The sequence below is a fragment of the Ambystoma mexicanum genome, chromosome 3p, assembly GCF_040938575.1.
Source record: "Ambystoma mexicanum isolate Mex_15411 chromosome 3p, UKY_AmexF1_1, whole genome shotgun sequence".
In the NCBI taxonomy this organism is placed as follows: domain Eukaryota; kingdom Metazoa; phylum Chordata; class Amphibia; order Caudata; family Ambystomatidae; genus Ambystoma; species Ambystoma mexicanum.
The window spans coordinates 644,922,834-644,946,746 of NC_090925.1; positions in this window are offsets into that span (position 1 = coordinate 644,922,834).

Genomic DNA, 23,913 nt, shown 5'->3' on the forward strand with positions numbered 1-23,913 from the left:
CGGAGGATAAAGGACTTGTAGGGCCAATGCAGCGGTAAAGATTTTAGACCAAATTCTCTCCAGTTTAGCACAGAAGCCTCCATATAACCTTACTTGATGGGCCAGGTGAACTACAGATGAAAGCATTGACCGCCCAGTCTAAATCTGAAATCAAACTTTTATACTTTCAACTCCAATGTTTGCTTGTGTTTGAAATCTTGTAAAATTGGCTTTGGCGATTATTAACTCGTAATAAAAAAAATAATAAAAAAATGCACACCCAACTTGTCTAAGAGATCACAGAGAGGGCTGCAGAAGATTTTGAATAGAGAGGGGGATAAGCATGCCCCCTGAGGGACCCCATATTCTAGGTGTTTGTAAGAAGAATGTGCATGGCCCCACACTATTCAAGATTTACGACCGGTCAGAAAACACTTTAACCAATTCATAGCCTAGGCAGAGTAGGAGTCATGTACGGCTAAATCTGCTTGCCTCCAGTATAAAAAAAATCCCTTTAAGAACACTCTGCCGGCCCCCAAAGAGAGGATTAGCTCTCCTGCTGCCTTTTCTTCTCTACTCTTAATGATTGTCCTCACTTATGTTTTTTTTATTCTTCGGAATCCTTTCTCCCTTTCCCAGCCCATACTTTTACAGGCGAGCTCTGTATTTTTCTTCTTTTTCTCTTAAACATTCCATCCAGCCCCATGTTAGGCTGGTTGGATCAGTCCATGTAAGTCTTTCAAGTAATACAATCCTAATATACATGTAAACTCTGGTGTCCGTGTCTTTATTTTTATATTTACCTACGGGGACAAGCATGTCCTACCCAGGCTCAAATTGGGCCGAAGGCATTATTTGTTTTTGTTCTCAAGTCATAAAGACGTGACTAACATAGATTGTTGTTTTCACATGCATGGAACTAAGAGATTATCAGACATGAATACTTATGACTGAGGAATGTTGTGGATAGTCATCAGTGTTAACCAAGCACAGGAACATTCAGGAGGGTTCTAACGTCACAATGTTTGTCCCTATTATTTTTTTAAGAGGGATTGAAACATGTATGCACCTGGAATGTAATTTCATTGTTATAATTAATAGATTGATGATACAGTTATTTGTACCAACACTGCAATTTATATACTTTACATTGTTGTTTTCTGCTAGTATTTCTGTCCACATTGGAACATATTATTTAGGCACAGCAATTCACTGTTTGGTACATCCTTTCCCCTATGAATGTAATTTCAATGTGATAATAATTTTATGAAATATTATTCTCCTTTTGAATATAAGAGTGTACGTGTGAATAAAAGATTATGATGTCCAGAATTGGTATTCGTCTACAATTATTATGTGTAGTCTTGATAAGTACGTTTTTTTTTTTAACGATCAGTGTTGCTTGTTTAGTGGTCTGACTTTCTGACAAAGTGAGTTTACCTGCATCACTCAAATTGTTCATGCGGGATATCCCAAAATTAAGTATGGCAGTTTTGTCGTATATCAAAAGATATTTGAAAGCCTATTGATCACAGGAATTAAATTAGCACAGTTAAATGGAGACTAAAACACTCCAGTTCACTGAAATATCGATGCAAAAAAATGTAGTGTTGCACACACATTTAAAGTTGGTTCAGCAATGCATGGAAATCATTATTAAAATCATATGTACAACATGTGATATTCTGTTTCGATTTCATCAAGTCTTATGGTGACATACTGTGATTGTTTCATGTATCCTCAACTAATACAAACAGTTACTCGTGGACACCTACAGTGTTTGTTCGGATGTGTCCTCAAAGCAATAATTAATCATAAACACTGACACATGTTGCAATGCTCGGAGGTGCTACCTATTGTCCTGAAAACAGTATATACTTTTTATAGGTATTAGCCATGATAATTGCTCTTATCACTCAAAAGTATACCTGGTTGCTAGTGTACCTCCGAATCTTCCGCAGGGTGGTAGTGTGTGTGCACAACGATCTAAGAAAAGAAACAGAAAACAAGTGCAAATCACAAGTGGGGTTCCGTGAGCACTGATTATCGTGCTACAACTGTGTAGCCAAAAAGGTTATTTAATGTGCGGACCCATTAGTGCAGACATAACAAAATTCTGTATTTGTCACATGGCAAAGGATGCCTTTGACATTTCAGTTGCAAAGTGTGACTCAATTAATGGGGCAACATTCCTGACCCTTAATTTAAAAATAGATATCTCAGTTGTCTCAAAGTTAGACTGCTAAATATTGGTAGGTACAGGTACTCCCGGAATACAAAATGGTTTGATGCAACTGGTTATTGCTTCTCAGATGTATTTATTTAATTATATAGTGCCTATACACTTAACAAGCATTTCAAAGCTCTCAAACGCAGGCAGGGTGAAAAGCTAAGCGATGATTAACATTCTTAATAGGCATTGGGATATTCAGAATGGGCAAGTGCTATGCCTTTAGTGGTACAACATAGAACAGGAGGAAAACAAAGGTGTTTTAAATTGGAAATCGCTGAGGGGAACAGAGATGACCACGATATGTTGATAGCTACACTGGCCCGGGAAGCTGTAAATATTCCACCTGCCTATTCTTGTGATTTGTCCATAAACTCTGCTGGTAATCATTTGAGGAAATTTGATAGAGGGCGCTTGACTCTCACTAACAATCTGAATCAACAAGTCAAAAAGCTGTCTGGTTGTCAACTTTCGCTGTGTTGTGAACCAGCTAGGTTTCTGGCTTTTCTATCGATCTAAGTACCCAAACTAACTCTGCCCAAAATAAAACAGATAACACATAAGCACTCATAAGATGCCTGGATTCAAGAACAAAAGAGGCTTAAATGTCAACATAGGGCCAGATTAAAAAAAGAGGGGTTTGCCAAAAAGCTCCTTGAAGAACGTTTAAGGTTCTGAATAATACCTACAGGAACTGTATCTGCTCACATAGGCACTTAATATATCAGCAAGGTGGTGAAAAGATGTTAAGTGCATTTTCCTTAAGAAACTCCAGAAACATTTGGGCTTTAGTGGGCTCTTTGAATAATCTATCCATCGATAATCAGGTCACTATACTGCAGGAACAGGTATGGATTAAACATTTCTCTGAGGTATACGGACCTTTAGACACTCTGGTCCCCAAGACAGAGGTCAAGTGTATGTGGTCCTTATGCTTCACCTGTGAGAAGATTGAAAATCTGATTAAGAAATCATCCACCTCAAGAGCGGCCGGTCCCAATGGTTTGAGCAATTCCATTCTAAAAACGAATCCGGTCCTTTGGGCAAGAGTGTTAAATTGCCTCATTGATAACATCATGCTGTCAAAGGAATTACAGAGTTTTAGACCACTCACAAGCTGGGCTGCAACGTTTACTCTCAGCATTGGCGGACTGCACCAAATTCAATGATCTAAAAATCAACCCAAACAAATCTAAGGTCCTTGTTTTCAAACATCCAAAGAAAGTCCTTCATCATACTTCTGGGACCTGGAGAAGTGCCCAATTGACATAGGGATCTATGTGATCACTGCGCCCCCATAACTGCGAAGGCCGAAAATGCCGACACCAGTTACTGCATAGCGCAGTGATCACATGGATCACTGTGTCTGCTTCCCCCGGCCTACATTACCCCTCCCAACTCCCCACTCCACTCACCTTTAGGGTGGCACACGCAGAAGTGTGCCGTCCGCCCCTGCAATCCCTGCAGCGTCAGCTCTTTCCACTAACGTGGGTTAGAGCCGACGCTGCAGGATGCTTTTTTTTTTCTTTTTTTTTCTTACGTGTCCCCCGCTTTCCAAAATGGTAAGCGGGGGAAAGCCCCCGAAACCCCCACCACCGTTACTCCACCCAGGTAGAGCGGGGGCACCCCCGCAACACCTGCTCTGCTTGGGCACAGTAAATGTCACCCTCATTTTGTGCGCCTCCAAAGTCGCAGTGACTGCGGGGGCGCACAAATGAGGGTGCCATTTTTGTACAATACCTTGACATAGTGTCTGAGATTACCTATTTGGGGGTGGTCATTGAAGCCTTCCCAACTATGCGCCGCCTTCTTGCAGCCATAGATCTTAAGGTCCTCAATATGGGGTCACAGAAGAAAAGAATCCATTTAAAATTTTGTACATTTTCAATTCAAGCCCTGGTGAGGTTCTATATAGCTAAATTGGTTCCGATCATTCTGTTTGGCCTAGATTCTAATCCCCTATCCCTCAATATAGATTGGGATAAAATTGTGGCCAAACTTTGGAAAAGATCGTTGAATTTGCCAAACTGAGTAGACATTGTATGCCTAAGGTTCGAACTGGGACTGACCTCTCTCAGGGCCATGATGGAGTGCAAATGAGTACCTATGTTGAGATTAATCCTAGATCCGTCCAAATGGTCACTATCTGAGGATGTGGTACTGTTAATACAAAGAGATGTTAATACTTTCCTCAACAACCTTAGCTTAAAGTGCCTGGATATCTTGGCTAACTCAGATTGTTCAACGGAACTCCTTATCCAAAACCCAATGAAAGTTAAAGTCGGTATGCAACGAATGGACTGGATTCGGACAATTGACAAAATGAGGTTGGCAAATATATCAACATCACATACATGAACAGATAAACCAAGGTCACGATTGCCCCAATATCTGAGCAAATCATCTGATCCAGCTATTAGATCAAACTTTCTAAGATTTAGATTAAATCTGCTCCCTACGCTGGACATTTTGTCTATAAGAAACAGTGAGGAGTATCCAACTGCTATCTGTGATAATTGCGATGAAAAAGCAAATCAATCGCTTTATCATTTACTATTAAAATGCTCAGGCACTTGGGCATTAAGAGTGGCAAGACTGCAGAAATGTGTCCATGATATAAGGTGGCTGAACTCGGACATCTTTTGGTATGGACTATCCTCAGGCAATGAAACCTTTCTGACTTTCGAAGTTGTTGCCCTTTTAAAAACCTTAGATCTGGGGGGCGTGGACTAACTCCAGATAACAAAACTTTAAATTCAGATTTGATGAATTGTGGAAATATGTCTTTGTTTGTGATTCAGTGAATGCTTGTAATGTATCTGTTTTTCTTTCCCTATTTTTGATTGTTGCCCCTGTGTATCGCTTATGTTTTGTTCTGTTAAGATTGTTTAGGGGCTATTTCTTTCTCTTTTTTTTTCTCTGTGTTTTGGTATGAATTGTATGATACTTTTATGTCATAAGTTTTAAACGTCATACATTCTCTTGTTCTTTTTTTATATGGCTATAACACCATAATACAAATAAAAAAATAATAAAATAAAAAAAAAAATTAACTATCGTACTTGGCCGGATTACATTTCAGATAGTGCAAGAGCTGAGGCATAGATAAGGAAGGGAGGCGGAGAGTGGGAAGGAAATGAAAACAGACAGGTGACAACCGTACTAGGCCTGACAACATTTCTGGTAGAGCCGCAGAAAAACAAAAGGTGATGGAGAGGGGTGCAAAAATGGAGCGGAGGAACAAAACAAGCGACTATCATGCTAAGCCTGATAACATTTCAGATAGTGCTGGGGGGGGGGGACATGTAATGGGTCGGGGGAGGAGACAGACAAGGTTGCTATCGTACTAGGTGCAGGGAGAATTCTCGTAGAGTAAGTGCATAGAAGAACATAATGGGAGGAGGGAAGGAGATAAGAAAAGGGAGAAAGGGAGAGGAGGAGAGAACAGAGAGTAAGCAGTCAAAAAGAGTGGAGAAGCAAGAGGGGAGAGTGAATATAATTGCAGAAGTCAGTAATAACACATAATGTTGCAAGTCAGTATACAAGATGAAGATGGCAACAGCATGATTCAGGGCCAGCCTGAGTACAAGATGCAAAGGAAGTCCAGCATGAGAGGTGAGAAAGGGTGACGCACCGTGAATAAATGAAGTCCATAAAAGTCAAATCCAGCATTGGCCACAAGACGGTGATGGCGAAACCAGAATGTATCAGGATAGACTCCTGCAGAAGTAGGCTGGATGGGGGGGAGTGGGAGCAGGGTCGAAGAATCAAGCACAACAGGTAACACCTGTGTGCGAGAAGGGTGGGGGGCACAAGGGAATATCACATGGGGACCAGAGGGGTTGGGGATGGACTGTGGGGACAGAGGGTGTAAACAAATGTTGGTGCATGCTTACCTGTTGTCTGAGCCGGGGTCGGGGATTTGGGTCCACCTGGTCCGAACAAGTTAAAACAGGAATTGCCCTTTTCTTCGTCAGTCCTTCGCTTCCATTGTCCGGGTGAAAAACGCCCTTGATCTAAGAGTTAAGAGCAGGAAGGAAATGGCAGGGCTAAGAAGGTGGATGGTGCTTAGGCCAGGTTACATAGATCCACTTGCACCTGCTACCCATCTGCAAATTGTATCATTGTAAGATTCCTAACAATCCCTAGAAGATTGCCACATCTAGGGTTCGTTAGGAATCTTACAATGATCTCTGTACTACTCCTTATACCTTTCTCCTTTTAATATATTACTCAGTGATCAACCACGCAATTCACCTTTCAGGATACCATACACTGAAGTTAATTCACAATCTTTTCTTCCTTGGTACTCAATCAGGTTCTTCAGTTTACATGCACACAAATATTATTCATAGATTTTCTTTTTCCGGTGGCAAAGATCGCATTTGCGCATGCGCATGACGTAATTCTCCATCAGTGGGCATGCGCGTGAAGTCACGCGTTTACGCGTGACATCAGACGCACTGGCGAGATGTAAATATTACTCGCCCAACCGGGCGCGGTCAATCTGTTGCAGGCATCCTGCTGGAATACCTCACTGGGACTGAGATTGCGAGGTATGGCTCATCAAACATTGACCCCCACTGATCCACCTTGGATACAACATTGGGGCTAATTCACTTCCCGCTATTTTGCTATTTCAGGTATTGGGAACTCTTTAGTGTAATGAAGATTGTTTGAAACAGACAGGCCAACGTGCCACATTGAAATACACCCTAAGGTGAGAGAGAGAGTAAGAATCATTGCACTAATTAATGGGCTGTACTGTTCTACCACCAATTTTCTATGCATTTCTGCTTATACATGGAATATATAGTGCCAATTGGGCACTAACTTTAGATATACATATACTTTTTCAGGCATTTAAGCCCCGAACCATGATGGTCTTTAAATTTGGCTTATGATAGAGGCATTGCAATACAACCTTATAACCAATGTACCTCATCTAAGAAGCTTTCTCAAAGATCAGCAAGAGTAAGAGTCTTTCGCCCTTGCTCCACCAGATTAACAGTTCAAAGCCTTTAGTTCTGCACCACCAAACGTCTCTTTGAGTTCTCCTATATATATGAAAATATATTCTTTTTGACTCCACATCTTATTATATGGGATTTGTCACCAGAACTATCTGGTGAGTTTTATAGTGCCTTCTTTTTGAATGATCTGTAACATGCACGACAGGTACACTTGTGTTTGGCAATGGGTCTCACCAATCGTTTAATATAATGACATTCTTTGCACCAATCGCTACCGGGATTAAACACAGCAATAACATTTATTATTGATAATGGACCATGCTGTCAAAGAGAGAAACTCACTGTTACTATGTTAATTGAACTATGACTATGTGCTAAGGAATTTCTGCATCTTGTCTCCCCACTTCTTCTCTCGCCCTCCATGATTGTCCGTGCCTGATTATGGGTATGTACACCCGCTTCTGGTGTTATTTACAATGTTCACTTGCCCTGAATAATCATGCTTTTTGCACAATTGCACATTATATTTGTATCACTTATGCTTTGATGGTTGTAATTCAACACACACCAACAATTGTATATATACTTTTTCTGTTGATGATGTTTGAATTGTTGTTAATGTATGTAGCCTTGATAACAACCGATTGGTCGAAACACGTGTTGGCTGCACACAGAATAAATCACCTTTCATATATTATACGGCTTCATCATATATTTCTTGATTGTGTTTTGTGGATCCGTAACTTATTTTAGAGTATTGACTACTGTAACTTGAAGTCTGCTTGCGCAGTAACAATATACACCCCAATTGTTATTAATTACTACTTTCTGAGGTACCGAGGGGAACCTCATGTGTATTCTCTGCTGCATTTAGACATGATTCTAGGAAGTTGAGTGCACTGCTTATGGTTACTCCCCTATTTTTTGTTATTTCATTCTGCAAAGGAAAAGAGGCTAGATGGCTCCTTAAATTGGGAAAAAGAGCGGCAACCTGGAACGCTCCAGGTGGACGGGGCCAGGCTCTAAATTGTGTCTAATGTCTCTGCCATTGCCCATCTTGGGTGACTGCTGTTTCAGTGCTGCATTATGTACTTAGCTATGGCTAGGATGCCATGGAAAGGAAGAAGGGACTACCTGTAGCCCCTTCTCCTCGAACCCTGGTGGCCATTTCATTTTCTTTAAAAAAAAAATTCTTGAAAAATGCTTTCACTGCCATTTCTCAACTCGAGAAAAAATGCTATTAGTACCCCGGTATGATGTGCCGGGGTACTAATAGCAATAGAACCCTCAGGGAGGGGGCAATACTGGTCTGGCTTCACTTGGGCTTGTAACTATCCCCCCTCCTCGGGTTCTATTGCTTTAGTGATATCCCTAGAATGCTGCCAGCAATTAACAGAAGTGACATTCCGTTTTTCTGTTTCTTTTTTTACAGTGTGGTATCCTTCTGAAACTCATGCGCCAGTACTTTCCTGAATCATGTATATACTGTACCCATTATCTCCTTGAATTCTGAACATCTGCTGTATATCAACGTGTCCACACATTGGTAGAGATTTTGTGTTCCCCACAGTCCACTTAAGTAGATAGCATTCGAAATTCTCCACAGCACCCTATACATATTGAGGTCAGTCTAGCTAAGTCCATGCTCCAGCACTGAAACAGCAGTCACCCAAGATGGGCAATGGCAGACACATTAGACAAAATGTAGAGCCTTGCCCATATCCAGCTTGATACTTCAGCCCTCTTTGAAACTACGTCTTTAAATTCGTTCTACTGACATTCATGGGATTGTATAAAGGATTCTTGCAATGGTTTGACTTCCATTTATCTAATTGACAACAATTGATGTGACATTTGCTCACTTTCAAGTCCAAGAAAACACTGGTGGGAAGAGCATGACCCCCCAGGAGAAATTCCAAAATCTGTCTTTATTTCACAGTGTTCTGTCCAAACAGTAGATTTCGGCACTGACACCGTAAACCATTTTCATGCTGCTTGATGCCAAACACAATTAAGAGGCTTCCCTCAACAGTACATGCTAAAAGCCGCCACAAAGTTGAATTTGGGGACACATGCTTCATGCTACGTATGCCATAAATATTTATCTATTTAGAAAAGGTCTTGCCATGTCTACACTCATAGGGATATGAATTTACCACATGTTTCAACTATACAGTAACACCATTTCTTTTTTCACTCTTATACACTTATATTGACAAAGAACAGACTATTTCATCAATATTAATTTCACAATTGCAATCACATTTCCAGGGAAAAGGATGTGCAAAGATTGAGGTTCTGTGCCTAAACAATATGTTCCATTGTGCACAGAAATTCAGAAATTACAGCACAATCAAATAATTGAAAGGAAACAAAAATCAGAATGATGCAACATCCATGTCTGTCAACATGCATGTTCCAAACCCCCTTAAAACAAGCGATAGGGGTGTTCATCAGGGTGCGATATCCCTCATGAACAGACTTTGTTGACAACACTGACTAGCTACAATATGCCTCAATCATAAGTGTTCAAGTCTGACAATACTTTGGTTCCAAAAACATGAAAACCAAACTCCCTGTTATCCACGTTATTACTTATCAACTAAAACGAATTCTTTTATCACCTTGTGATCTTCCCTCAACACGTTGTGTGCTAGACACCAACCACCAATGAGAAACACAAACATTAAAAAAAAAATTGTTAAAACACTTAATGGTTGTTTCCATAATAGCCCTAATCTCATTTACAACACATTACAGAGGCTGTTATTAGTATGCACACTTCTTGGCAGTGGTGTGTGCACACTCATATTGCATATAACACGTGTTAAGAGGTGTCACTTACTTAAAATGCTTCTCTTTATTGTCCTTGAATTATGTTATATTGGTGCCTTGACTGCACACAATTGAATTGATCTTCACCTCCTATAAACGAAGCATACATTTGATTACAACAATATGCATTGTTATATTTTATTAATGTCTAACAACTAATTAAATATCTCACTTCTTACTGTAATGTTCACTGCCCCTTCATCTCAACAAAGTTAATATTATTTGCATAGCCCTGAAATCAAAATAGGTTCTTCAATGAATCATTAGTGTGGCTCTGTAATTCTGCGTGTCGTTAGATGACACTTGCTAATCTCTGAATGCCAGACAATTTTGGCATTCCTAAAGCACTTCTAACACGACAGATTTTCCAAGGAGCTTTCAAGTTACATTGATATACTGCCGTCTAATTACACAGGCTAGAATGCCAATGCCATCAGGTGTAGAATGTTAGTTTGCTTTTCTAAGAGTATACTTGGTCACCAGTGTCGGCCATGATGATAACGGGAATGAAGAGTAGATTTAATTGATACTCATGAATTATTTGAATGCCCGTATTTGGTAACCTATGAGCGTAACTTCACATGCTAATTGACTTTATATGTAATATTCAATAATCTGTCCTGGGTTCATTACCACTCACAATTGAAACAATTTTGCTGTCAAACAGACTTGAGAAACCCATCACATCTTATAATAATAAAATGCTATTACTGTGGCTACTGGGAACCACTATATTTGTTCATTCAACCCAGATTCAGTTGTTTATAAATGGTATATCCAACATTGTCCTTTTTCTAGGAGTATACATTCTTGATTACCTCCGCTTACCTCCTCTTACATTTTTCTATGTCAAACCATTGCACAACTTCTGAATTGTATCCTGTGTAATATAGTGTTGTACTAGTGGTTTGGTTATATCTCCTCTTTTGAAGTTAGAGCGGTGTTCACCTTCAAGTTTGTTGATTTTGTGAAGTCATACCTACATATAAACCTTTACGTGGGCAAATGATGGCATTTGACACATGTACGGCTTGACAGTTGTTGAAAACACTCTGCTTCCAAGTCAGATTGTTGATTTCAAAAGATTTAGACATTGTGTATATTTATCATTAATTCAATGCCCACAGAGATAGTGGACATGTATTTGTGGAATCTGTGATGATGCAATCCAAGTACATTGTATATTCCCAAATTTAGGATACATTTTCACCAACTTTTTTTGAATATTCATCCGTCATTTTTAGTGCAAACGGAGGTCTTGGTAGTTTCTTTCCACAAACTTCTACTAGGTGTCAATACTTTATCACCTGGCTGACCTTATTTCTAACTTAGGAAATGTGGAAACCTAAACCATGCTTTTCTCAGTACTTTGACCAGCCTGTTTATATGTTCTCTGTAACAATAACGTGCATGTCAATTGGTTTGATAAATTACTTTTCTTTTAATGTAATCTTCAAGATACTGGTTTTCAAAATCTGTTCAGTTCAACTCACATTAAAACTTGCTGGATGTCCTGATAACTTGCTTAAAACAAAACAAAAACATACCCCCAACAGGCACCTACTGAATTATTAATTTAGCTTGCCATGATTGTATTAAAAATAAATGGCTTTATAAAAATCAGCTCTACTGGCAGATCAACGATATTAGCATGGGCTCTAAATTCCCCCCTAATGTCTTTATATATTTCACTTATGATACACAACTAGTATACCATTTAAAACACAGATTAAGAGAAAAAAATCAATAAACGTTCCTGCTACATCAAGTATATTGAAATGATGTAGTTCCGCAGTAAAGACCAACCTGAGCCTGCAGGTAAGTTTACCGTAAGGTTTATTCGGTGTCTAGTATGTTACAGGAACCATAGCCAATAGGATAGTCAGTCAAACACCAGCACATCCCATAGAGCCAGCTTCCATACTCCAACTGTCACCCTGTAACCCCAGGCTTCAGATAACAACAACCCCAGCACTCCACACTGACATCACACGTTCCACTGTCAGTGACATCACCATCTAAGAAGGACATTACAACATATATATTTCTAATCTGGTCAGGTAATACTTGAAGAGTTGCTTAAGTTTAAATTATGGTTGGAAAGTCAGGACACTAATTTAAAGTTAATACATGGGTTTGTCCACGGGACACATGTAACGTGATTGGCTCGTTTCCGAGCCATACCACAGTGTAATCCCGTGAACGCACCTACGTGCCTGCGTTTGTTCCTGGTTGGGGGACATGGCAGCCTTAGACAATGAAGAGGCTCGAAACGGGGCAATCCCTGCTCCAAGCCTCCCCAAGGCTGGAGGCTGCCTTGGTCCCCCACCGGGGATTCAGGTTAAGTTTTTTTCTGTTCCCAGCGCATCCGCTCCCGATGGCCGCCATGGAAAGGGAAAACGGGTTACGTTTTCCCTTTCCCGCCGGCCAATTTATTTCACTTTTTTCTTTCTATTCCGAAACACAGCAGCGTTTCGGAACAGAGAAAAATGCTATTAGTACCCCGGTCTAACGGGCCGGGGTACTAATGGCTATAAGCCCCTCGATGGTGGGCCAATAACACACACTGTAATGCCCCCAGGGTTTCGGGGGCATTACCTGGGGTGGTATTAGCCCGCCGTCTCGTGGCTTATTGCCACATCAAACTGACTGATAGAAATACATGTTCGCATGTTAACGGTAATCAACCAGCAAGATTAAGGATGAATTTACCCATGGGTCAATTTTTACGCATTAATACAAGATGTACATACATATCAGATTTTGAGAAGCATTTCAGTTTCTTGATGGTTAGATTGAAATAATGAAGGTACTGCAGAATACTAATCAATCAAACTTATCAACATGCACATTACAGTAACAGATATGTTCTGCTTAATAAAAAGGCTTGTCAAAGTACTGCCAATGAATGATTTGTGCGACCACATTTTCCCAAGTTTATAATGAGATCAGCCAGGTAATAAGAATGTATTGCGATCCGCTACAAACACATGAAAAGGGGCTACTAAAACCTCTTTTTGAATGCAAGAGGAGAACGAATATTCAACAAAACTTGCTGGGAAGGTATCCACAAAAGGAAAGGTATCCACAATATCCTTTGACTATGTCATGTGGGCTTGCACAAATACATGGGCACTATCCATGTGGGCATTGCACTAATTGTGAACATACAAAACCTCTGAAATACTTTGAATGCAACAATGATATTTGGCAGCTGATCTGTTTCACCAAGTTTCAAACAAAACAAGCAGTATATGCTCTAATGTGTCTATGTAAACTCCTCTCTATAGGTGTATGACCTCACGCAAAATCACCAACCACAGTAATGGACATGAATTAGAAGATGTGATGGGTGAATAAATTATGTTCCACAAAAAAACATTTTCGATGATGATGGGTAATAAAACTTTGACAGAATACTCAATGATATAGGCAGAAAGCTATTTGCATTTAAACTAATGCTGACACACCACCAAACACTGCAACCCAATACAAACTAGATGGGAACCATCTAGCTAATCAGTTGCTCTCAAACTGTCTCGAATATGGGCTTACCATCAAACTAAAAAAAAGATTTGTGCTCCAATAACAGTCATTTTGAATATTTTATCAAGAATTGGAAAATGCAGATCCTTTAAAAAGATTCAAGACCAACGTTTTGTCCGTGGTAATAAAAATAAATATGTTTTTATTTGATGGTAAGCCCATATGGGGCACAGTTTGAGAGCGACTGATTAGCTAGATGGTTCCCGTCATGTTTCTTTTGGGTTGCAGTGTTTTGGTCAAGGTGTATTTGGACTCTTATCAGCCAGCTCCTCTTAATCATTTCAAAAGATACCCACATAATTATCACCATTATCCTGATTGATATTGACTAACATATAAGTGGTGCCCACCTATCACCACAGAAACCGCCAAACACTGCCATTCAAATGATGCACAAGTATGGATTAAATGCACACTCCCTTATTGCGACGAAGTAAATTCTGACACCAACAAACTAGATGTCTATGCTGCCTGACGTTGACATGCCAGCCAGGCTGATTTAAATACAGTAGTCTATGCAAACCAAAAGCTCCTCGGAAAAGCACTGCACAAATGCAAACATGTTTTGGCATTGAGATAAACAAGTGTGATCAAATGGTGACATGCATGATTACAGATTCAAACAATGGATTCATTGAAGAATCTACTTTTTTTCAGCACTCAACACATATTAACTGTGTTGGGCTTAAGAGGAAGTACATGTGAGTGTAAGAAGTGGGATATTTAATTAGTTGTGTGTAAGTCAACAGACAATATAACATCACAAAGCCTTGTGTTATAATTGACTTATGCTTAATTTTTGAGAGTCAAAGATTATTGTGGTGGAGTCAAGATGCCATTATAATAAAAGTCAAGAAAAAACGAATAGAAGCATTTTAAGTAATCGACAATTATTAACAAATGATTGCCAAAGAAGTACAAATAAACAGCCTCAATAATGAGTAGTAGATGTGATGATGGCTATTATGGAAACAGCAGTTAAGAGGATCATTGTTTCGTTTTTTAAAAATAATATTACATTCTCTATTGGTGATTGGTATTGTGTACATAAGGAGTGTAAACCTCCCTCAGCCCTTGTCAGGGATGGTCCCCATGGAAACAGCCATCTCCATACCCCAGGCCATGTGGCTAGTAAGGGGCAATGACCTGCAAATAAAATCACTCTGTAATAGTGAGTACTTACCGTACTCCTTTGATGAGACACAGACACCAAGATGGATGCTTGAGGGATCGCAAAAGGATCCCTCTATATTTCTAAAAACAAAGTCTATTTCTTATAGAACATTCATCTTCCCTGTTCACCTGGCGTGGGTTTTATCTGATGGATCTGCTCCTTCAGTCCCCTCCGTTAGAGTGTTTGGAGGTGGACCGATAATGTGGAACTGACAGAATAGACCGCTTTCCGCTGCCTGGCACCACCCATTGAAGAGAGAGGCTAGGAGATGGCCCCAGTGGATGGTCCCTCCCCAAAGGTGGCCTCTGGCAGGCCTTCACTTCACTCAATTGCTTCACGCCAGGGTGCACCTCAAAATGTGCTTTTCCCTATCCCTTCCCTCTTTTCTGAGCAATTATCCCACACTATGCACATTCACCCTACTGTACTATTAACATTACCTCTAACTATTAAATTACATAACTGGAACTATAAACAAACACCTAACTATACATTTAAACATACATTTATATATACAACATTCAATATATTAAAACAGAATATATTACATAGGGGTGACTGCTGCAGTAAGACCCCCCTCTTCAGTAACTTTGGGTGCTTTCTTTTGGCGGTCTGCCCCATGATGGGAATGGGGGCAGGACTGGTCTCTGTTGTCCTACCCTAGGTGGTTCTTCTTTGATGGCCTGTCCACCACAATGGTGGCTCCATCCAGTCTGCCCATACAGCCCAGTGCACACAAACAGTGCTCAGGCATCACCTATGTGGGGTGGGGGCTCGCCATGTTTACTTCTGTGCCCTATGCCCTTTCTCATATTCTTGGGGGCCCCATTCCCTGTGGGGGGAGTGGGGGCGCCCACAAATGTTAACATGAGCTGTGGCCCTTTGGTATTTTCTAGAAGGCCCATGCTCCAGGGATGCACAGGTTGCACTGGCCACTCATCCTAAGCCTGTGGATAATAACGGCGCGGCCCAGACATGTGGCCCAGTGCTTTAAAAGGTTTCTTTCCACACTGGGGTGCCGCTTGAGGAAATGATTTGATTTGATTTGAATGTATAAGGCGCCATAGCCCACAGGCATCAGGGTCCCATAAAGAACTCATCAAAGTTGGGGGAAGCAGAATAGACAGACAGTCCTAACCCAACCAGTGCTAATCAAACAGACTGGTCTTCAGCCCTTTCCTAAATTTCAAGAGATCCATCTCTGAGTGTAATTCCTTAGGTAGCTTATTCCAAAGCATGGCAGCACAGACAGCAAAAGATGTGCCCAAGCCCGTAGCTCATCTACTTTTATGAATGGTGAGGCATACTGACTCACTTGCTCTGGTAAGTCTATAATGATGCTGAATTTTAACACATTCTCTCAGGTAGTCAGGAACCCCACCATACAGACATCTATGAACGATGGTCATGGCTTTTAAGCAAATTCGTGCTTCTACCGAAAGCCAATGTAATTCTCTCTGATGCAAGGAAATAGGCTGGTGTCTAGGAAGCCCCCGCATCATTCTGCAAGATTTGTAGATGGCTAATGCAATTTTTATTGTCTCCAATCATCAAAACGTTGCAGTAATCGATCTTTGCCATTATTAACGCATGCACAAGGATCTTGCAATTTGCCTCTGTTAGGTACAGTTAAACTCTCCTGAGCAGCCTGAGAAAGTATTCATCTTTATTACAGATATGCTCGATGTGCAAATTTGCATTCTAGTTGTTTGTAAGAAGAATGTGCATGGCCCTACATTATTCGAGATTTACGACAGGTCAGAAAAGACTTTAACCAAGTCATAGCCTGGGCAGAGTAGGAGCCATCTACGGTTAAACCAGCTCGCCCCCAGTCAAGAACACTGTGCCGGCCCCCAAAGAGTGGATCAGCTCTCCTGCTGCCGTTTCTTCTCTACTCTCAATGATTGTCCTCACTAACGTTTTTTTTCCTTCTTCGGAATCCATTCTCCCTTTATCCATTCTCCAAGCCCATACTTTTACAGGAGAGCTCTGTTTTTTTCTTCTTTTTAACTTAAACATTCCATCCAGCCCCATGTTAGGCTGGTTGGATCAGTCCATGTAAGTCTTTCAAGTAAATACAATCCTAATATACATGTAAACTCTGGTGTCCGTGTCTTTATTTTTATATTTACCTTCGGGGACAAGCATGTCCTACCCAGGCTCAAATTGGGCCAAAGGCATTATTTGTTTTTTTTCTCAAGCCATAAAGACGTGACTAACATAGATTGTTGTTTTCACATTCTTGGAACTAAGAGATTATCAGACATGAATACTTATGAATGTGGAATATTGTGGATAGTCATCAGTGTTAACCAAGCACGGGTACATTCAGGAGGGTTCTAACGTCACAATGAATGTCCATATTATTTTTTTAAGAGGGATTGAAACATGCATGCACCTGGAATGTAATTTCATTGTTATAATTAATAGATTGATGATATAGTTATTTGTACCAACACTGCAATTTATATACTTTACATTTTTGTTTTCTGCTAGTATTTCTGTCCACATTGGAACATATTATTTAGGCACAGCAATTCACTGTTTGGTACATCCTTTCCCCTATGAATGTAATTTCAATTGTGATAATAATTTTATGAAATATTATTCTCCTTTTGAATATAAGAGTGTAAGTGTGAATTAAAGAATATAAAGTCCAGAACTGGTATTCATCTACACTTAGTATGTGTGGTCTTGATAAGAAAGTTGTCTTTTTAGGGGTCTGACTTACTGACAAAGTGATTTTCCCCCCATCACTCAAGTTGTTCATGTGGTATATGCCAAAAATAAATAGGAGTGCCACTAAGTATGGCAGTTGTGTCACATATTAAAATATATTTGAAAGCCTATTGATCAAAGGAATTGAATTAGCAAAGTTAAATGGAGAAACATAAAACGCTCCAGTTCACTGGAAAATGGATGCACACACATTTAAAGTTGGCTCACCATCGCATGGAAATCATTATTCACATCATATGTACAACATGTACTATTCTGTTTCGATTTCATCAAGTCTTATGGTGACATACAGTGATTGTTTCATGTATCCTCAACTAATAAAAACAGTGGTGAACACCTACAGTGTTTGCTCTGGTGTATCCTCAAAACAATATTAACACACAATAATTAAACATAACACCAATAATTAATCATAAACACTGTCAATTGTTTCAGCGCTAGGAGGTGATGCTTATTGTCCTGAACAGAATATATACAGAATATATACTTTTTATAGGAATTAGCTGTGATAATTGCTCTTATCACTCAAACGTATACCTGGTTGCTAGTGTACCTCTGCATCTTCTGCAGGGTGGTAGTGTGTGTGCACAACGATCTAAGAAAAGAAACAGAAAACAAGTGCAAATCACAAGTGGGGTTCCGTGAGCACTTATTATCGTGCTACAACTGTGTAGCCAACAAGGTTATTTCATGTGCGGAGCCATCAATGCAGGTATAACAACATTCTGTATTCTGCCTTTGACCATTCAGTTGCAAAGTGTGACTCAATGATTTAATAATAGTTATCTCAGTTGTCTCAAAGTTAGACTGCCAAATATTGGTAGGTACAGGTACTCAGGGAATACAAAATGGTTAGATGAAACTGTTTATTCCTTCTCAGATTTATTTATTTAATTATATAGCTCCTATACACTTAACAAGCGTTTCAAAGCTCTCCAACGCTGGGAGGGTGAAAAGCTAAGCAACGATTAACAGGCATTGGGATATTCAGAATGGGCTAGTGCTATGCCTTTAGTGGTACAACATAAGACAGGAGGACAACAAACTGTTATAACATATGACAAAACATACTGCACGTGCCTGGCGTTCGTTACAATAATGCAAGAGCTAGACCTGAAGAAGGGGGAGAAAGGAGGAGGGTGTACATAGAAGGAGCGGAAGGGGGTGAAAAAGCGGGGAAGGTGAGAGCACAATGCACATGCAAACGAAAAAGTGGCCGCAGATGTAAAAATGCCCAAATGCGATTTTTTTTTTAAGCAAGGCACTCACACACACACACATGAGGCAGAAAAGGCGTAAAGATGCCCAAAACTGATTTTTAAGCCGGCACACTAGAACACATGAGGCAGAAAAGGTGGCAGATGTAAAAATGCCCAAAATCGATTTTCAAGCAGGCACACTAGAACACATGAGGCAGAAATGGCTGCAGATGTAAAGTCAAGGAGAGACAACATTAGGAGAGCTGCCTTCTCACACTTCAGACTGCCCGTATCCTCGAGTTCTGGAGGGCCAAGGCGTGAGGGCTTATCAACATCCCCAACATCCAGGTGCTATCAACAGGATGTGCTGAGATTAAGAATGAAGAAGTTGTGGGCAGCCAGTCCAGCCAGGCCCAGACATGACCTGAAAGCGGCCTTTGAGTGGGCCTTTGGGTCGGGCTGGCATCGCCTGCCAGCTTTCTATGGCAGAGAAGAATGAATGGGTGGCCAATCAGAAGGCGGGCAGGGCTATGGACACAGCACTCTGATGCTGAGCAAAAAACATGTCATCATGTTAGAGGTGCCGGTCTCAATGACCCGCATAGGAGCCGGAGGCAAGATGGTGGTGACGGCATGCCCCCAGGAATGAAGATGGTGGTGGAAGGCATACCCAACAAAAGAGAATCCAGGTAGGTCAAGTGGGGCCAATGTGAAGTGATGCTTGCGGCGCTCTATGAAATGCAACAAAAGGCTCACAAGCCTATCAGGGATCACCAGAGGGCTCTGTGATGGTAATCAGACCAGTTTAGCAACCAAGTCGGCTGAAGATGAGCAGTTTAGTGGGTCAATTGCTTCAATTTATTAGTATAGGGTAATATTCATCATGGGCCATGTGAGCATGCACTATAAATACCAAAATATTATTGTCACAGCACATCTACCATGAGAATGATTGGCAGTTAACCCTTGCATGGAAACATTTTTTCACAGCTCTCTCTGAATTCAAATGAAGACCAGAAACATAGCGTTGCCAGGGTTTCAAAACACAATCGATGTGGTGCGTCCTGGGTCAGCCTATGCCAACAACGGGAGGATAAAGGGAATGAGACTCTTATGGGTTCCATGTGATATTTTCGCCGCAAAAATATAGCGATGCACAAATATCGCCATATTTTTGCATTGAAAATAACACATGGACCCTGCGGGGGACACCCCCGCAACCCCCGCATCATTTTTTTATGTGCAGGGGACACCCCTGCAACCCGTGCACCTAATATTTTCACCACCAAAAATATTGCATATGACCGTTCCCGACGACCATATGTACGGTGATATTTTTGCCAGCAAAAATATTACCTGATACCCTCTTATGATGTACAAAGATAAACATCTAAAGGATAAATGTGATACGCATGGTAGCCACTTACCGTGTCCTAGTGTGTCGTGCTTGACAGTACCGAGTGCTTCAAAGAAGGTGCCTGAGTTGCCATATTAAAGCTTTACTTATTAATGATACTGCGTGTGATGTCATGTTGGTGATTTCATCGACCATGTCATTGGGTAATGACGGCAGCTTGTTTATTATCAACAGGGATAATTGCATTAACATTTAAAGGGAACCCACATCTATATGTATATATATTTGACGTGTGGGGTAATATTGCTGCTGCCTAATACATAGTTATGGCAGCCACGTTTGGCAGAGTTTTGCTTAAAACGCACCCACATCTTTATACAATGCACTGTGGATGCATAGGTTTACATTGCCATTACCTAATGCATAATTGTATTAGTCATGTTGGCGTAGTTATGCGGGCCCCTACATATGTTGAGTTATGCAAAACAATTGGTGGCAATTGTACCTCCCCTAAAGTTTACCAAATGTCAATCGAGAGAAATTAAAGTGTGCTGACAAGGCATAAAGACAAAACCATACTCCTGCAGTGATGTGAAATCATAACCTGGGCATTTCATCTTGGCTGTTGAGTCCCTGCCTGACTGAGTTGGTAAGAGAGATACACTGTTTCCCTTTTCCTGCATTGGGTCACAATGTCACCCCTCCTGTGGGATGCTGGAATCCGTTGAATAATGGTCCAGAGCACCTTGTCCACTGTGTGGATGTTCTGATTAAAATGTTATATAATTTTGCTAGATGCTATGCCAGATCTGATGCGGGAGCAGTGCTCAGTTAGTCTGATGGAGATTTTCCGTGTTGTGCACCCAATGTATATCAACTTGCATGGACAGAACAGAACATAAACCACATTCTCAGTGTTGCAGTTCGAGTGAAATCTGAGTTCCCATCTGATTCTGCCATATGTGAAGAATTTAGTATAGGTCGTGGAGTCACAAGATATACAATGACCACAAGTGTAATGTCCCCATATTTGTGGTAGACCCCAGTGTTCACTAATGGTGAGTTGCCGTGGTTCTATATAAGCTTTGGCAAATCTCTGGCACAAACTCTTGCCTTTCTTGAAAGCAAAGAGCTGTTATTCTTAATCGGAGTTACTGCAAATAAATAAAGAACACCAGTCATGACTCAAACATAACAAGAGTTTATTTTGCTTCAATCGGTCTCAGGTTCAACTATGTATGTAGACAGTCATAGAGAAATTGAGCAATTTACATGGCGCCCGGTCAGCCTTAAATATACTTCAGGACTCCTTTGGTTGTTGCATTACAGATGGTTTACAACCTGCGTAACGTATACATTTTCTTCACTCCACGTCATGTCTGTACAATTTAATGAATTCAGAGCAGCGTGGTACACCCTATTCCCAGTGCAAGGAGACAAGGAGACATTCTTCACATAGTTTATCTGTGTTTATCTTTGACCGAAAAGGTTGTTCTGCATTTCGGCTCGGTAGTTTGCTTTATTCTTTATTTTAGAATGTGCATGACCCATTATGTTTTCTAAACATAGGTTGCGCAATTAGCTTCTGGAAAGCAGATGCCAGGAAGAAGTAAAATGTCCTTTATCTTTGTCCATGCCGGCATGTTCAAGGCTCAAAGCTGGCAAAAACGTTTGCTAAGCATTCCACGCAAAGACACGTTTTCCAGCCCTTCAGGCTGAGAGCATTTTCTACATGGAAATGAAAACCCAGCAGAATGGGCAAAAAAACAAAATGAAATCTAAAAGTGAGTTTCAAATGAGTCAGTTTAGGCTAACACAGAATGGAAGCCCTTTCACAAACCCTACTTTTAGCCTGAGCTAACACATTCCAAGTCACTCATAATCATAATCATTTATATCAATATCCGTACATTGTCTGATCTCTAAATCCTGTATGATGAATGCATTAGTCACATTAACAGGAGGACAAGGTCTAGGTTTCAGTTTCTCTAGAGGTCTGGAGCAGCAGTTACCTAGTATAGAACCTAAAACTGGTAAACATTGTATACAACAACAACAAAACAAGATCACTTCAAGGAATATTGCAAGTACAGATAATATCTTCCAACCCAGGATTTGAATTGGTTCCAAGCCCACGTTCCAATGTCCCAATGACCTTCATCAACATGTATTTCAGAACCTAGTGTATGTAATATTTTGATAGCCTGGAACACAGTATGGGAGGAGTCGGATATATCCACTCAACACGCTGACCTGACCATTTTGCAAACTCTTCCTCTTTCAGCTAACATGACTGACTTCTAACACCATTCTATTCTGAGGAGCAACCAGTCTAACAGCACTTTGTTCTAGTGTCATATTAAACAGTATATAAAGAGTCTCATTAATTGTTTTCTGCAATATTCGGGCCAACCTTCTGATATCTCGAGAATTTATCACTTGACCCCAGAATGGAATCATGGATTTTGCCACATCCCCTAATATTTGGAGAGGGGTGTCATCATTGATCCCCCTCCTAGGGCAATGTTTCAATATACCTGCAGTTGTAGTTAAGTAAACCCCTGGCACCAGTATCCCCAAGTAACATGTTCCCTTCCAATCTTTGGGTAACCATGGATATGCTTGTTTCCCACAGACAAAGTAAATGGATCCCCCAAGGTATAAGGGTCTTGTCTCGTTCACTAAAACCACAGTGTGCATACATTTGTCATATATTCCCATATACTGAGAACATTCTTTACTCAAACAAAATGGTACTGCATCAGGATTATGATTGATGGTGTAAGATAGGGGAGTTGCTTCCCTATTTCATACTGGTGACATTCTGAATTATACCATTGATTGGTAGGACCTAGACCTCTTATCTGTATGTTTGGTAGAGACGACATTGGAAGTGCTTTTATTAGCAAAGACCGAGCATCCTAACAGCAGCAATACATGTTGATCAAATTCATTGATGTTTGTTCTATCAAAGTTACCAGAGGTACTATCATTTCATTTACCAAAGAACAGAGCCCTAAAAGAAGCATAGCAAGCAGTTGATAATGGGAATGGATTTATGTACCAACCTAAACCTTTCTAACCGTGTTGTGGGAGGTGAGAACATACCCTGCAATTTGACCTGTTTATTATCGCATGGGTGTCATTCATAATTCGTATGAGGGTGTTGTTGAGAAACCCCTCTCTGTGCTCAAGATCAAGAGGACGAAGGGTATGTGAGTACATGTGCAAAGGAGACAAGGTAGTGCAGCTGACCTTAGGCAACAGTGAGCTAAGGGGATGAGAACTTTCTATAAACCATAACACATGTATCAATATGAGAACACTACATCCTACAATAATTATAATTACACATTTGTCCCTAGTGGACCATAGCCCTTTCCATTGTGTTTCTCCAGTAGCAATACATTCCATGTGTTTGCTTCTACGTGCCCCAAACAGAGGCATAGGCCCTCATTACAGGTTTGCCGGTCCGGAATTAACAGTGCCGGTACAACCGTACTGGCACCGTTTTCCAGATCGGCAAACTACTAGTCCTGTGGGTGGGTGCCAACCCCCACCAGGTCTGACCTGGTGGGTGGAACGGCACCCACCCGCAGAGATGCAAGGAAACACTGGTACCATTACAACATGGTGCCAGTGTTTCCACTGTCCCCATTCCCGTGGAGTCCTATCGGACTCCACGGGAATGGGTATTTACAGAATTGCTGGCACTGGATTTACCAGACCAACAGGGCTGTAATGCCTTGGTAATTCCGGCAAGTCCGGCGCCGGTAATTCACTACGGGTCCAGCGGCAGCCTGCCAGTTTTACCGGCATGGTTACCGCCAGACTCGTAATGAGGCCCATAGTATTTCAGTGTCTGTTAAGAAGCCTCACTG